The 15,726-nt window shown below is 40.9% G+C and overlaps 1 protein-coding gene across 3 annotated transcripts in view; it reads right to left on the minus strand.

The window, feature by feature from the left end:
• znf536.S (zinc finger protein 536 S homeolog) overlaps positions 1-15,726 on the minus strand; it is a 299,661-nt gene that overhangs the window by 210,491 nt on the left and 73,444 nt on the right. For all 3 annotated transcript variants that reach the window (XM_041561238.1, XM_041561236.1, XM_041561235.1), the window contains exons 2-3: positions 4,987-5,066; positions 2,962-3,050 (exon numbers count right to left, since the gene is read on the minus strand). The gene's annotated coding sequence lies outside the window, so the exon portion shown is untranslated. The remainder of the gene's footprint in view (positions 1-2,961; positions 3,051-4,986; positions 5,067-15,726) is intronic.

Consider the following 15,726-nt stretch of genomic DNA (forward strand, 5'->3'; position numbering starts at 1 on the left):
TAAAATTTAATATAAAAATCTAATTTTTTAAACTCAGATGAATAGGATCGAACCCAGAAAACTCAAAACTAATTAGAATCTAATTTCTCTGGAAAAAAACTTGAATGTCAGGAAGGCTGCAAACAACTCCAAATTGATCCCTGGACGTCTCCCATTGACTTAAACAGCAATTCGGCAGGTTTAGGGGCAGATTTATCAAGGGTCGAGGTGAATTTTCGAATGAAAAAAATTCGAATTTGGAACTATTTTTTGTGTACTTCGACTAGGGAATAATAATAATAATTTGATTCAATTTGAAAACAAATCGAAAATTTGAATATCGAAATTTATCATGTACTGTCTTTGAACATTCGCCATCTAAAATCTGCCAAATTGCTGTTTTAGCCTATCGGGGACCTTTTAGAACCCATATGGAGTCAATTGGTGGACTTTGAAAAATCTACGTTTTTTTTTGGGAAAAACTTTGAATCGAATCCGATCGAATGCACTATTCCTTCAATTCGTACGATTCTAATTCGACTGAATACGGACCTATTAGATTGAAAATGGACCTATTCGACCAAAAAAAAACCTTTGACTTAATTTCGGTTGGTCTTTCTGAATTCGAATTTAGACCCTTGATAAATATGCCCCTTAATGTGGCAAATAGTCAAATTCAAGTTCTTAAAAAACCAGAGTATGATAAATCTCGAAAATCGAAATTTAAAAACTCGAATCGAATTTGAATAACTCCATAGACGAATTTGACAGTTTTGACCATAAAAAAAATTTTCAATCCAAATTTTCAATTCGACCCTTGATAAATTTAAGTGTTTAAGTGTAAAATGCATGTCATTGAATGGATTGGTTTCATGTTCTTATTTACAGACCAACATTTATTTTGATCAGTGTAGTTTAAACGTTAAACGTTTAAAAAGTTGAAAACCTAAATAAGAATAGAAAGCAATGATTCTGAAAGATGTGGTACACCACTAAAATAAATATCCAGAAAGTTACTTGAAAGTTTCCATTTGAAAAAAAAAGTCTTTATCGTGGTGTTGATGCAAGTCTGCAAGTTGGACATTCCAAGAACATATATTTTATCTCTGGCTCCTGCCCAAAGTAATAATTATATCTGCTTAAGGACGGTGTGCATTTATTTCTTTTTATTATCATGACAGTATTGATTTATGCATTGCAAATTTGATACATGCTAGTACAGGTATGGGACCTGATATCCAGAATGCTCGGGACCTGGGGGTTTCTGGATAACGGATCTTTCTGTAATTTGGGTAGTCATGCCTTAAGTCTACTAGAAATTCATTTAAATATTAAATAAACCCAATAGTCTGGGTTTGCTTCCAATAAGGATTAATTATATCTTAGTTGGGATCAAGTACAAGCTACTGTTTTATTATTACAGAGAAAAAGGAAATCATTTTTAAAAATTTGGACTATTTGGATAATTCTGTAATTCTGGATATCGGGTTTCCGGATAAGGGATCCTATACCTGTATAAAAGATATCTGAACTGACTTAAAGTAAAACTGCAGACTTCTTTATTCAATATAAAGGACATGTTTTGTCTAAAATAATCAATATATAAATATATAAGTTGTAAAGACAACTTAAAGGATGACTTGTCTGGGAGAAGTTGACTATCTTACCATTAATGCAGGATATAGACAAAGCCATAATGCTTAATGGTACCCATAACATTTTGAAAATTCAAAGCAGTTGATTTCACTCACATTAAGGGGCCCATTCACTTAGTTCGAGTGAAGGAATAGAATAAAAAAAACTTCGAATTTCGAATGTTTTTTTTGGCTACTTCAACCATCGAATTGGCTACATTGACCTTCGACTACGACTTTGAAACGAACGATTCAAACTAAAAATCGTTCGACTATTCTAACAATTCGATAGTCAAAGTACTGTCTCTTTAAAAAAAAACTTTGACCCCCTAGTTCGCCACCTAAAACTTACCAAAGTCAATGTTAGCCTATAGGGAAGGTCCCCATAGGCTTTCTAAGTATTTTTTGGTCGAAGAAAAATCTTTGATCGATGGTTTAAAATCCTTCGAATCGTGCAATTGAACGAATTGCGGTAAATCCTTCGACTTTGATATTCGAAGTCGAAGGATTTCCATTCGGCAATCGAATATCGATATTCGACCATAAGTAAATTTGCCCCTTAATAAAAATTACCGTTTGGATGTTAGAACAATTTGTGGTGGTTTCAGCAAATTCCTATTTTAAAGAGACAGCTAGAAAGTTGTATGAGAATTTAAAATAGCCAATGTTATTTAAGGGTTATTTATTACCTGTAGGACAAGGTGCAATAAAACAGGCTGTGTTTTTTTTTTGCACTTTGCTTTCCTATCCTGCAGGTTGCAGAATTCCACAGGTATCTTCAGTAGAGCTTTATTCATAAGGGGTGGAGAGGGGAGGAACATAGGTTTTTGTCCTCTCATCATCCAACTACAGTATGTCCTAACTTGCAAATCATTCAGATGCAGTTATGGGGAGCAGGTGGGCTTGAATGAGGAAGAATGAGGGACCTGTACCACGCACTGTAGTTTTTATCTAGTGCGGAGTGCAGGACACAGCCAGGCTCCAAACAAAGTGCTCGCTAAATGAGCACTAAGGCCTGAGCCTCACAATTTTTTTTACTTAACCAGAGGTAAAGCGTAAGCCAAATCAAACATTTTATGCAGTAAATGATAACAGAGCAGTGGGAAAAAATGACCAACTGGGTTTTTGAGAATAAGATCGGAAAGAGAAATCATATAATCCTAATTCTTTAGATCAATAAAGAAGTAGAGACTGAAGGTTGAGCTTTATATATATTAATTTGATGGTGGTTATTTGTGCAAAAGGAAAAATAAAGCATCACAGCAAGCAACATCTTATACCTGTTACATTTACAATAAAGGAAGAAAAACACTAACATCTAAAGATGTATGTACAGACACATACTCACCCAAAATAATAAAGTGTAACCTCCAGTGCTAAATTTTCAGATCCCTTTCACTTGTGCCACATGGAGTGCTAAAATCTGGGAAATTCATTCTAGAAGTAGAATTGGAATTGGTATTATTACTTATCAATTACTGATAACTTGTCTATATTCATCTATTCTCATCTAAGGGGTCTAAAACCTCCTGGGTAAAAAAAACTGTGCTCTTTTCAGGTTAGTACTCTTAAAGAAAAAAACAGGAATTTAGTGCAGCATTCTGAACTTCTAATACAATTTAAAAATAAATAAAAATGGGTTAAAAAAAAAACAAACAGGAATGAGCATAATTTAACCTGTCATCTGTAACATCTGGGGGACAATATTGTAGTCTTGCACCTTCGCTCCATTCAGACGTGCCTGCTGCTGTTGCAAGCATCAGTGGCTTAAAACTGTCAAGTACAGTGTATTACTGCTGTTGCTGTTAGCCTATGGCAGTGTAAGGCTCCCTTGAGCCTGACAGTTGCACCTTATTCTGGATTTTGCATCTTTTACTACAAATCCATCAGGTGAAAGGGCTCTGTAGATGGGTCCAATGGGGTGCATTTTACAAGTCTATAAGACTTGTTAAAAGAAATATATTTCCTGTTTAATAGGCTTATTCCACTTATATAGAAATGTGACTCATGGGGGAACTTTTACCTGTAGTATGCAACACTGATATACTAAATCAAAACCTAGCATTAAAGGGGAACTGTGCCTAGTGCAGGGATACATTCAGGATTTCTTTGGATCTGGATTAGTAAACATGGCAAAATCCACATGTGCTGGAAGGAATCAGTGATGGAACATATTTATGATCCTGTTCTAAAAATTGGAGGAGCAGAGTAGACCTAAAAAGCATCATCATCGTAGACATTTTTAGGGACTGATTGCCATCTTAAACTGCTCCCAATGTATGCGGAGTAGATAAGACCATTGCACACTGATATTTATCGTTGTGACTGGTTGCCTTGGTTAATGTATTTATTTGAAAGATTCTAGAGAACAGAATTAAAACTTTTTCTTAGGGTACCCAAATTAAGTTCTGCAATTCCCGAACACTGAATACTGCTTTAGATCCAGATAAACACATTGTTATTATATTTGTTGTAGGGCAAATTTCACTGTATTCAAGAGAATTGTAGAACCCTAAACAGCATGTGGACCCATTTTTAGGGCCAATTTATAGGTTAATATGTGATCTAAGTACAAACTAAACTGCTGGGCCTTCGTCTAAGAACAATGAATCAATCAGAGCAAGCAAAATGTCAATTCTTACTTACAAAAAATTTAAGCGGTGATGCAGAGACATTTTCACAACGCCCTTCTTATAAATTAACAGTTTGGTTGAAAAAAACCCCCAAATTGATGTCCATTTTAAATTAAACAGGGGTGAGTAGACTAGATGCTAACCAAACCTTCAGTATATCATTGGTTGTTTTCTGGAATGAATGTTATCTTGACAAACAGTTTCATAAACCTTTAAAAATAATATTGTAATACCCTCAGGATGTATATCCATAAAAAAGCAGAAGTTGATGCAGGTGACAAAAAACAGATTGTCAAAGTATAACCCACTGGTATCAACAGTTAAATGGATTAAATCAAGGAAGTGATTAGCACGTTATTAATCCCTGGTTGTGCTCTGTGTACAATCCTTTATAATCTAGTTTTTAATTCACAAAGGGATTAAGCATGGAATCACCAAGTGTTAGACCTATTATGGTCATATTTATTCAGATGACAAGACATACAGTAAAATGCCATTAATATCCATCCTGATGTCTTATAAACGCTATTAATTTACATTTAATTTACATTAAATAAAGACAGCACAAATATTTTTGTTTGGACATTTACCTGTAAATGGAGTGCAGGTTGTCTTATATCTATGGCACAATTTTTTGTGGGTTAAAAAAAACACAAGGTTCATATGTTGATACAAATGGCATTGCACATATTCTGACATGTTTCTTTACACATTTAATGGGTATGTCTTCATCATCTTACCTGGATGCTACAATATCAAGTTCGGTTGCAAGAAATAAGGAAGCCAGGGAATAGGAATGTATACAGCCACTTGAAATAATCTGCAAAAATAAAAAAAAACACATGGAAAAATCTCATGTTATTGTCAGGAATTTTTACTGTTACGTTCTGCAACAGGTATAAAGCCTCTGTTGTAAAACTACATCTCTTATTATTCTAAGATGGCTGCAAGCTCTCAAATGGCCCATAGAAGACCATGCTTGCTACTGCTCAGCTTAGATTTACTCTGTACAGTTATGTAATGGGTATCCAAAATGCTTCACTGAGATCCTGTATTTGGGTATACAAGAGCAGTTAGCATACAACATGGAGCTAAGTTCTTTGGCTCTAGAAGAGCATACATTATAGAACACTTTCTATATATTTACGGTACATACACAAAAAGTCATGTGTATGCCACACAATCCCATTTTCTTCCCTAAATTCACCTCTGGTTTTTCCACGCTAACCTCATTTCCTAAACATATTTCCTCCAGTCCCCTGCCTTTCCGCACACATTTTATCCCATCCTCTCCTTTCCTCTTCAGATTTCAGCCTTTTCCCCAGTGTTCTTTCTGCTGTATTCCTCTCCTTGCCTAATGTTTTCTATCTCTTCCTTTTCAGACTCTACTGCAGAGATCCCCAACCTTTTTTACCACATTCAAATGCACAAGCATGAAAAAGTCCAAATCCGTCCAAATAAGGCTTGTCATTGACTATTTGGTAGCCCCTATGTGGACTGGCAGCCTACACGGGGCTCTGCTTGGCACTATAGTTTTTATGCAATTAAAACTTGCTTCCAAGCCTGGAATTCAAAAATAAGCACCTGGTTTTAGGACACTGAGAGCAACACCCAAGGGGTTGGAGAGCAACATGTTGCTCATGAGCTACTGGTTGGGGATCACTGCTCTACTGTACCAAATCTTGTTGTTGCTCTTCTCAATACTCTTTTTCCCATCCCCCTCCAATTTTCCCTAAAGATTATTACGTAGGATGCGTGCTGGCCACTTTATTTTTGACTTGTTGCTAAACTGGTCAAGCCAGAAGAATTCCCAACAATTATTTAAACTTGCATTTATTTTCCATGAAATAGAGTGCAACCTTCCTTCTGTGTACATGTAGGTTTTTTCATATATTACGACTTACTAGGTTAATTGCACCCCATAATGGTAATACACTGTATACGGGACAAATGGTTTAAGGTAAGCCACAATGCAATGTGGATACATAGATACATTGACAGACCTGTTTAAGATGGAAATGTGTCTATTATGTCACTGGCATCTAACAAGTGGTTAAATGATTCGTCGCAATAAGAGTGGAAAAAAGGTTTTCAGGTAACGCACGTTGTTTTTTCAGTAGGGATTCAACATGGTTTGAGTAAAAGCGCATACACACATTGTTTATAGGGATGTAGCGAACGTCGGAAAAAAAGTTCGCGAACATATTCGCGAACTTGCGCAAAAACGCGAGCGGTTCGCGAACGGTTCGCGAACCCCATAGACTTCAATGGGAAGGCGAACTTTAACATCTAAAAAAAAAATTTCTGGCCAGAAAAATGATTTTAAAGTTGTTTAAAGGGTGCAACGACCTGGACAGTGGCATGCCAGAGGGGGATCAAGGGCAAAAATGTATCTGAAAAATCTGCCTGTGTGTGCTTGGAAGAGATAGTGTAGGGGGAGAGCTGTTAGTGATTTCAGGGACAGATGATAGTAAGTTTGCTGGCTAGTAATTTGCTTGATACTGCTCTGTATTGGAGGGACAGAAGTCTGCAGGGATTTGAGGGACATTTTAGCTTAGGTAGCTTTGCTGGCTAGTAATCTACTGTTCTCTTTAAACAACTGCCATACGTTGACCTTGTAGGCATTGTTTGCCCAGTTTTTTTGGACGCAGCCACTGAAGCACAGTTGCCAGAAAAAATATGCCATATAAATGCTGAAAATAGTCATTTTTCGCCATACGTTGACCTTGTAGACATTGTTTGCCCAGTTTTTTTGGTTGCAGCCACTGAAGCACAGTTGCCAGAAAAAATATGCCATATAAATGCTGAAAATAGTCATTTTTCGCCATACGTTGACCTTGTAGACATTGTTTGCCCAGTTTTTTTGGTTGCAGCCACTGAAGCACAGTTGCCAGAAAAAATATGCCATATAAATGCTGAAAATAGTCATTTTTTGCCATATACGTTGAGTCAACGTATGGCAAAAAATGACTATTTTCAGCATTTATATGGCATATTTTTTCTGGCCTCTGTGCTTCAGTGGCTGCGGCCAAAAAAACTGGGCAAACAATGCCTACAAGGTCAACGTCGTTGACCTTGTAGGCATTGTTTGCCCAGTTTTTTTGGCCGCAGCCACTGAAGCACAGAGGCCAGAAAAATATGCCATATAAATGCTGAAAATAGTCATTTTTTGCCATACGTTGACTCAACGTATATGGCAAAAAATGACTATTTTCAGCATTTATATGGCATATTTTTTCTGGCCTCTGTGCTTCAGTGGCTGCGGCCAAAAAACTGGGCAAACAATGCCTACAAGGTCAACGTCGTTGACCTTGTAGGCATTGTTTGCCCAGTTTTTTTGGCCGCAGCCACTGAAGCACAGAGGCCAGAAAAAATATGCCATATAAATGCTGAAAATAGTCATTTTTTTGGTCGCAGCCACTGAAGCACAGTTGCCAGAAAAATTATGCCATATAAATGCTGAAAATATGCATTTTTTTGGTTGCAGCCACTGAAGCACAGAGGCCAGAAAAATTATGCCATATAAATGCTGAAAATATGCATTTTTTTGGTTGCAGCCACTGAAGCACAGAGGCCAGAAAAATTATGCCATATAAATGCTGAAAATATAAATTTTTTTGGTTGCAGCCACTGAAGCACAGAGGCCAGAAAAATTATGCCATATAAATGCTGAAAATATGCATTTTTTTGGTTGCAGCCACTGAAGCACAGAGGCCAGAAAAATTATGCCATATAAATGCAGAAAATATGCATTTTTTTGGACGCAGCCACTGAAGCACAGTTGCCAGAAAAAATATGCCATATAAATGCTGAAAATAGTCATTTTTGCCATACGTTGACCTTGTAGACATTGTTTGCCCAGTTTTTTTGGTTGCAGCCACTGAAGCACAGAGGCCAGAAAAAATTAAACCAGTAGGGTTTGCACCCTAGTTTGTAACGGTGGCGGAGGGAGGAGGAGGACGCTAAAGGACAGCTGTGTGTGGAGTCATGAGGCTTGAAGAGAAGGACAGCTGCATAGAAGTCAGAACAAGTCTTCCGGCGTGCAGTAACCCTCCGAGATCCACCCCTCATTCATTTTAATAAAGGTCAGGTAATCGACACTTTTGTGACCTAGGCGAGTTCTCTTCTCAGTTACAATCCCTCCTGCTGCACTGAAGGTCCTTTCTGAGAGCACACTTGAGGCTGGGCAAGACAAGAGGTTCATGGCAAATTGTGACAGCTCTGGCCACAGATCAAGCCTGCGCACCCAGTAGTCCAGGGGTTCATCGCTCCTCAGAGTGTCGATATCTGCAGTTAATGCCAGGTAGTCCGCTACCTGCCGGTCGAGGCGTTCTTTGAGGGTGGATCCAGAAGGGTTGTGGCGCTGCCTTGGACAGAAAAACATTTGCATGTCTGACGTTACAGACTGGCCAAAGGGCTTTGTCCTTGCAGGTGTGCTCGTGGCAGGATTACTGGCACCTCTGCCCCTGGAATGTTGATGAGTTCCTGAAGTGACATCACCCTTAAAAGCATTGTACAACATGTTTTGCAGGCTGGTTTGTAAATGCCGCATCTTTTCGGACTTGTGGTATGTTGGTAACATTTCTGACACTTTATGCTTGTACCGAGGGTCTAGTAGCGTTGCGACCCAGTACAGGTCCTTCTCCTTAAGCCTCTTGATACGGGGGTCCTTCAACAGGCATGACAGCATGAAAGACCCCATTCTCACAAGGTTGGATGCAGAGCTATCCATCTCCGCTTCCTCATTATCAAGGACTGCATCATCCACGGTCTCCTCCCCCCAGCCACGTACAAGACCAGGGGTCCCCAAAGGTCACCACTAGCCCCCTGGGAAGCCTGCTCCTGTTGGTCCTCCTCCTCCTCCTCCACAAAGCCACCTTCCTCCTCTGACTCCACTTCTGGCACCTCTCCCTGCGTTGCAGCAGGTGCCTGGGTTCGTTCTGGTGATTCCGACCAGAAATCGTGCGCTTCCAGCTCCTCGTCACGCTGGTCTACAGCCTCATCTGTCACTCGTCGCACGGCACGCTCCAGGAATAAAGCGAAGGGTATTAGGTCGCTGATGGTGCCTTCGGTGCGACTGACCATATTTGTCACCTCTTCAAAAGGTCGCATGAGCCTGCAGGCATCGCGCATAAGCACCCAGTAACGGGGGAAAAAAATCCCCAGCTGTGCAGATCCAGTCCTACCACCCAGTTCAAAAAGGTACTCGTTGACGGCCCTTTGTTGTTGCAGCAGACGTTCCAACATAAGGAGCGTTGAATTCCAGCGAGTCTGGCTGTCAGAAATCAAACGCCTGACTGGCATGTTGTAGCGCTGCTGAATGTCAGCAAGGCGTGCCATGGCTGTGTAGGAACGTCTGAAATGGGCCGACACCTTTCTGGACTGGGTGAGAACGTCCTGGAATCCTGGGTACTTGGAGACAAAACGTTGGACTATTAAATTTAACACATGTGCCATGCAGGGCACATGTGTTAAATTGCCTAGTCTCAACGCTGCCAACAGATTGCTTCCATTGTCACACACCACTTTTCCGATCTGCAGTTGGTGTGGGGTCAGCCACCGATCGGCCTGTGACTGCAGAGATGACAGGAGTACAGATCCGGTATGGTTTTTGCTTTCCAGGCACGTCATCCCCAAGACAGCGTGACAACGGCGTACCTGGCACGTCGAATAGCCTAGGGGGAGCTGGGGGTGCACAGGTGTGGAGGAGGAGAAGGAGGACCCAGCAGCAGAGTAAGAAGAAGAAGAAGACGAGGTAGAGAGCGATGGAGGAGTAGAGGTGGTGGCAGAACCGCGTGCAATCCGTGGCGGTGACACCAACTCCACTGTTGTTGTTGAGCTACCCATTCCCTGCTTCCCAGCCATTACCAAGTTCACCCAGTGGGCAGTGTAGGTGACATACCTGCCCTGACCATGCTTGGAGGACCATGCGTCAGTAGTCATATGGACCTTTGGCCCAACACTAAGTGACAGAGATGCGGTAACTTGGCTCTGCACATGTTGGTACAGGTGTGGTATTCCCTTTTTAGAAAAAAAATTGCGGCTGGGTACCTTCCACTGCGGTGTCCCAATTGCTACAAATTTGCGGAAGGCCTCAGAGTCCACCAGCTGGTATGGTAAAAGCTGGCGGGCTAAGAGTGCAGACAAGCCAGCTGTCAGACGCCGGGCAAGGGGGTGACAGTCAGACATTGGCTTCTTACGCTCAAACATGGCCTTCACAGAAACTTGGCTGGTGGCAGATGACTGGGAATGGGAACAGGTGGTCAAGGTGGAAGGCGGAGTGGAGGGTGGTTCAGACGGGTCAAGGAGAGCAGAGGTAGAGCAGTAAGATGCTGGACCAGAAGGAGTGTGGCTTTTAGTTTGCCTGTTGCCTTTGAGGTGTTGCTCCCAAAGTGCTTTGTGCTTGCCGCTCATGTGCCTTCGCATAGAAGTTGTACCTATGTGGCTGTTGGGCTTACCAAGGCTCAGTTTCTGACTGCACTCATTGCAAATTACAATGCTTTTGTCAGAGGCACACACATTAAAAAAATCCCACACTGCTGACTTTTTGGAAGTGTGCGATCTGGCGGTAACAGTAGAAGTTGGCGGCATTGGCGGCAATGGCGGGTGCGTTGGCCGGCTGAACACAGGTGCCGATACATGTTGTTGCCCTACTGATCCCTGCGGGCTGTCCTCCCTGCTTCTTCTAAGTCTTATTCTCCTACTGCCTCTCTGACTCTCCGTCTCTCCATCTGAACTACCCTCCTCTTGCTCTCTTCTACTAGGCACCCACAAAACATCAATCTCCTCATCATCATTCTCCTCAGATGCATCAATTTCTTCTGACACATCACAGAAGGAAGCAGCAGCGGGGACCTCCTCCTCATCACTCATTATGTCCATCTCTGTCGTGTTCTCTGCCAGAATTAAATCTGGTGTAAGGTCCTCATCTCCTTCATCTTCTTCTGGCAATAATGGTTGCGCATTACTCAGTTCAAGAAACTCATGGGAAAATAACTCCTCTGACCCCAGTGAAGAAGGGGCACCAGTGGTGGAGGAAGTGTTACGTGGGGTGGCCATAGCAGTGGAGGATGAGGAGGATGTTGTGGTAAAGTTAGAAACGGTAGAGGATGGGGTGTGCTGTGTAAGCCAGTCAACTACCTCTTCAGCATTTTGGGAGTTCAGGGTCATTGGCTTTTTAAAACTGGGCAATTTGCTAGGGCCACAGGATTGCATAGCAGCACGGCCCCTAGCACGGCCTCTGCGTGGCGGCCTGCCTTTGCCTGGCATTATTTTTTAAAAAACAACAACAACAACAAAAACTCAGTTGGTTTTTCTGGAAACGATAATACACACAGCTAGATGGCGGGTTGAAGAAAACAGTGTGCAAATAATGCCTACAAGGTCAACGTATACACTACTACAGCGGTGGATACGGATTACGTAAAATATATTATGGCTGCTTGAAAAAAGTCACTCCGGTGTTTTTTCTGGAGACGGTAATATTATGGATATTTAGACAGAATGTGAACAAGGTCACACAGCTAGATGGCGGGTTGAAGAAAACACTGTGCAAATAATGCCTACAAGGTCAACGTATACACTACTACAGCGGTGGATACGGATTACGTAAAATATATTATGGCTGCTTGAAAAAAGTCACTCCGGTGTTTTTTCTGGAGACGGTAATATTATGGATATTTAGACAGAATGTGAACAAGGTCACACAGCTAGATGGCGGGTTGAAGAAAACAGTGTGCAAATAATGCCTACAAGGTCAACGTATACACTACTACAGCGGTGGATACGGATTACGTAAAATATATTATGGCTGCTTGAAAAAAGTCACTCCGGTGTTTTTTCTGGAGACGGTAATATTATGGATATTTAGACAGAATGTGAACAAGGTCACACAGCTAGATGGCGGGTTGAAGAAAACACTGTGCAAATAATGCCTACAAGGTCAACGTATACACTACTACAGCGGTGGATACGGATTACGTAAAATATATTATGGCTGCTTGAAAAAAGTCACTCCGGTGTTTTTTCTGGAGACGGTAATATTATGGATATTTAGACAGAATGTGAACAAGGTCACACAGCTAGATGGCGGGTTGAAGAAAACACTGTGCAAATAATGCCTACAAGGTCAACGTATACACTACTACAGCGGTGGATACGGATTACGTAAAATATATTATGGCTGCTTGAAAAAAGTCACTCCGGTGTTTTTTCTGGAGACGGTAATATTATGGATATTTAGACAGAATGTGAACAAGGTCACACAGCTAGATGGCGGGTTGAAGAAAACAGTGTGCAAATAATGCCTACAAGGTCAACGTATACACTACTACAGCGGTGGATACGGATTACGTAAAATATATTATGGCTGCTTGAAAAAAGTCACTCCGGTGTTTTTTCTGGAGACGGTAATATTATGGATATTTAGACAGAATGTGAACAAGGTCACACAGCTAGATGGCGGGTTGAAGAAAACACTGTGCAAATAATGCCTACAAGGTCAACGTATACACTACTACAGCGGTGGATACGGATTACGTAAAATATATTATGGCTGCTTGAAAAAAGTCACTCCGGTGTTTTTTCTGGAGACGGTAATATTATGGATATTTAGACAGAATGTGAACAAGGTCACACAGCTAGATGGCGGGTTGAAGAAAACAGTGTGCAAATAATGCCTACAAGGTCAACGTATACACTACTACAGCGGTGGATACGGATTACGTAAAATATATTATGGCTGCTTGAAAAAAGTCACTCCGGTGTTTTTTCTGGAGACGGTAATATTATGGATATTTAGACAGAATGTGAACAAGGTCACACAGCTAGATGGCGGGTTGAAGAAAACACTGTGCAAATAATGCCTACAAGGTCAACGTATACACTACTACAGCGGTGGATACGGATTACGTAAAATATATTATGGCTGCTTGAAAAAAGTCACTCCGGTGTTTTTTCTGGAGACGGTAATATTATGGATATTTAGACAGAATGTGAACAAGGTCACACAGCTAGATGGCGGGTTGAAGAAAACACTGTGCAAATAATGCCTACAAGGTCAACGTATACACTACTACAGCGGTGGATACGGATTACGTAAAATATATTATGGCTGCTTGAAAAAAGTCACTCCGGTGTTTTTTCTGGAGACGGTAATATTATGGATATTTAGACAGAATGTGAACAAGGTCACACAGCTAGATGGCGGGTTGAAGAAAACACTGTGCAAATAATGCCTACAAGGTCAACGTATACACTACTACAGCGGTGGATATGGATTACGTAAAATATATTATGGCTGCTTGAAAAAAGTCACTCCGGTGTTTTTTCTGGAGACGGTAATATTATGGATATTTAGACAGAATGTGAACAAGGTCACACAGCTAGATGGCGGGTTGAAGAAAACACTGTGCAAATAATGCCTACAAGGTCAACGTATACACTACTACAGCGGTGGATACGGATTACGTAAAATATATGAATGCTGCTTGAAAAAAGTCACTCCGGTGTTTTTTCTGGAGACGGTAATATTATGGATATTTAGACAGAATGTGAACAAGGTCACACAGCTAGATGGCGGGTTGAAGAAAACACTGTGCAAATAATGCCTACAAGGTCAACGTATACACTACTACAGCGGTGGATACGGATTACGTAAAATATATTATGGCTGCTTGAAAAAAGTCACTCCGGTGTTTTTTCTGGAGACGGTAATATTATGGATATTTAGACAGAATGTGAACAAGGTCACACAGCTAGATGGCGGGTTGAAGAAAACACTGTGCAAATAATGCCTACAAGGTCAACGTATACACTACTACAGCGGTGGATACGGATTACGTAAAATATATGAATGCTGCTTGAAAAAAGTCACTCCGGTGTTTTTTCTGGAGACGGTAATATTATGGATATTTAGACAGAATGTGAACAAGGTCACACAGCTAGATGGCGGGTTGAAGAAAACACTGTGCAAATAATGCCTACAAGGTCAACGTATACACTACTACAGCGGTGGATACGGATTACGTAAAATATATTATGGCTGCTTGAAAAAAGTCACTCGTGTTTTTTCTGGAGACGGTAATATTATGGATATTTAGACAGAATGTGAACAAGGTCACACAGCTAGATGGCGGGTTGAAGAAAACACTGTGCAAATAATGCCTACAAGGTCAACGTATACACTACTACAGCGGTGGATACGGATTACGTAAAATATATGAATGCTGCTTGAAAAAAGTCACTCCGGTGTTTTTTCTGGAGACGGTAATATTATGGATATTTAGACAGAATGTGAACAAGGTCACACAGCTAGATGGCGGGTTGAAGAAAACAGTGTGCAAATAATGCCTACAGGGCAAATAATGCCTAAAAGGTCAACTTATACACTACTACAGCGGTAGTAAAATAAAAAAAGTAAAATAAAAAAAAAATGAATATTAAAAAAAAAAAATTAAAGTTGGTGCTGCTGAACTACTAGGAGCAGCAGATTAGCACACCAGTCCCACTCCCCAACACTGCTAGACTAATAGCACTGGGCTCTTATAGTAGTAGTAGTAGTAGTAGTAAAACAACAAAAAAATAAATAAAAGCAGTCCTTACAAGGACTACTGTTATTGCAGCAGTCAGCAGATGAGATCAGAAGCAGGACAGCTGCCCACTGCAGCTACATACAGAGCACTGCAGTAGAAGGTAGATTACTAGCCAGCAAAGCTACCTAAGCTAAAATGTCCCTCAAACCCCTGCAGACTTCTGTCCCTCCAATAACAGAGCAGTATCAAAACGATTACTAGCCAGCAAACTTTCAACTGTCCCTGAAATCACTAACAGGCAGCAGCTCTCTCCCTACACTATCTCTTCAGCACACACAGGCAGAGTGAAAAAACGCTGCAGGGCTTCGGTTTTTATAGGGAAGGGGAGTGGTCCAGGGGAGAGCTTCCTGATTGGCTGCCATGTACCTGCTGGTCTGGGGTGAGAGGGCAAAAAAAAGCGCCAGCAATGGCGAACCCAAAATGGCGAACGTCGCGCGACGTTCGCGAACTTCCGGCGAGCGCGAACACCCGATGTTCGCGCGAACAAGTTCGCCGGCGAACAGTTCGCGACATCTCTAATTGTTTATTCATCATGTATAAAAACTGAAAACTCTATTGAGTTAACAATATTCTATCTTTATTGAAATATTTTTTTTTGTTTGTTTTTTTTTGTATTAGTTAGGTTATCAGTGAGCCCCTAAAACGATCTCAAAGCTCCTCCACCAGCTTATTTGACAGCAAAACACACATGGATGGTAAAACTGTGAATGACCTTAGCTTTTACTAAACAAGGTAAATACAATCATTCATAGTGGTAATGTCTAGAATGAGGTACATTTTTTTTTACCAAAAGAAAGAGCCAACTGTTAAGCTATCATGAGCTACAAAGCCTGTTAAGTCTTTTCTGTAGCCTGATTATGCAAAACTAAATAGACCTAAACAGACCCC

Source organism: Xenopus laevis, chromosome 4S (genome assembly GCF_017654675.1).
Source record: "Xenopus laevis strain J_2021 chromosome 4S, Xenopus_laevis_v10.1, whole genome shotgun sequence".
Lineage (NCBI taxonomy): Eukaryota > Metazoa > Chordata > Amphibia > Anura > Pipidae > Xenopus > Xenopus laevis.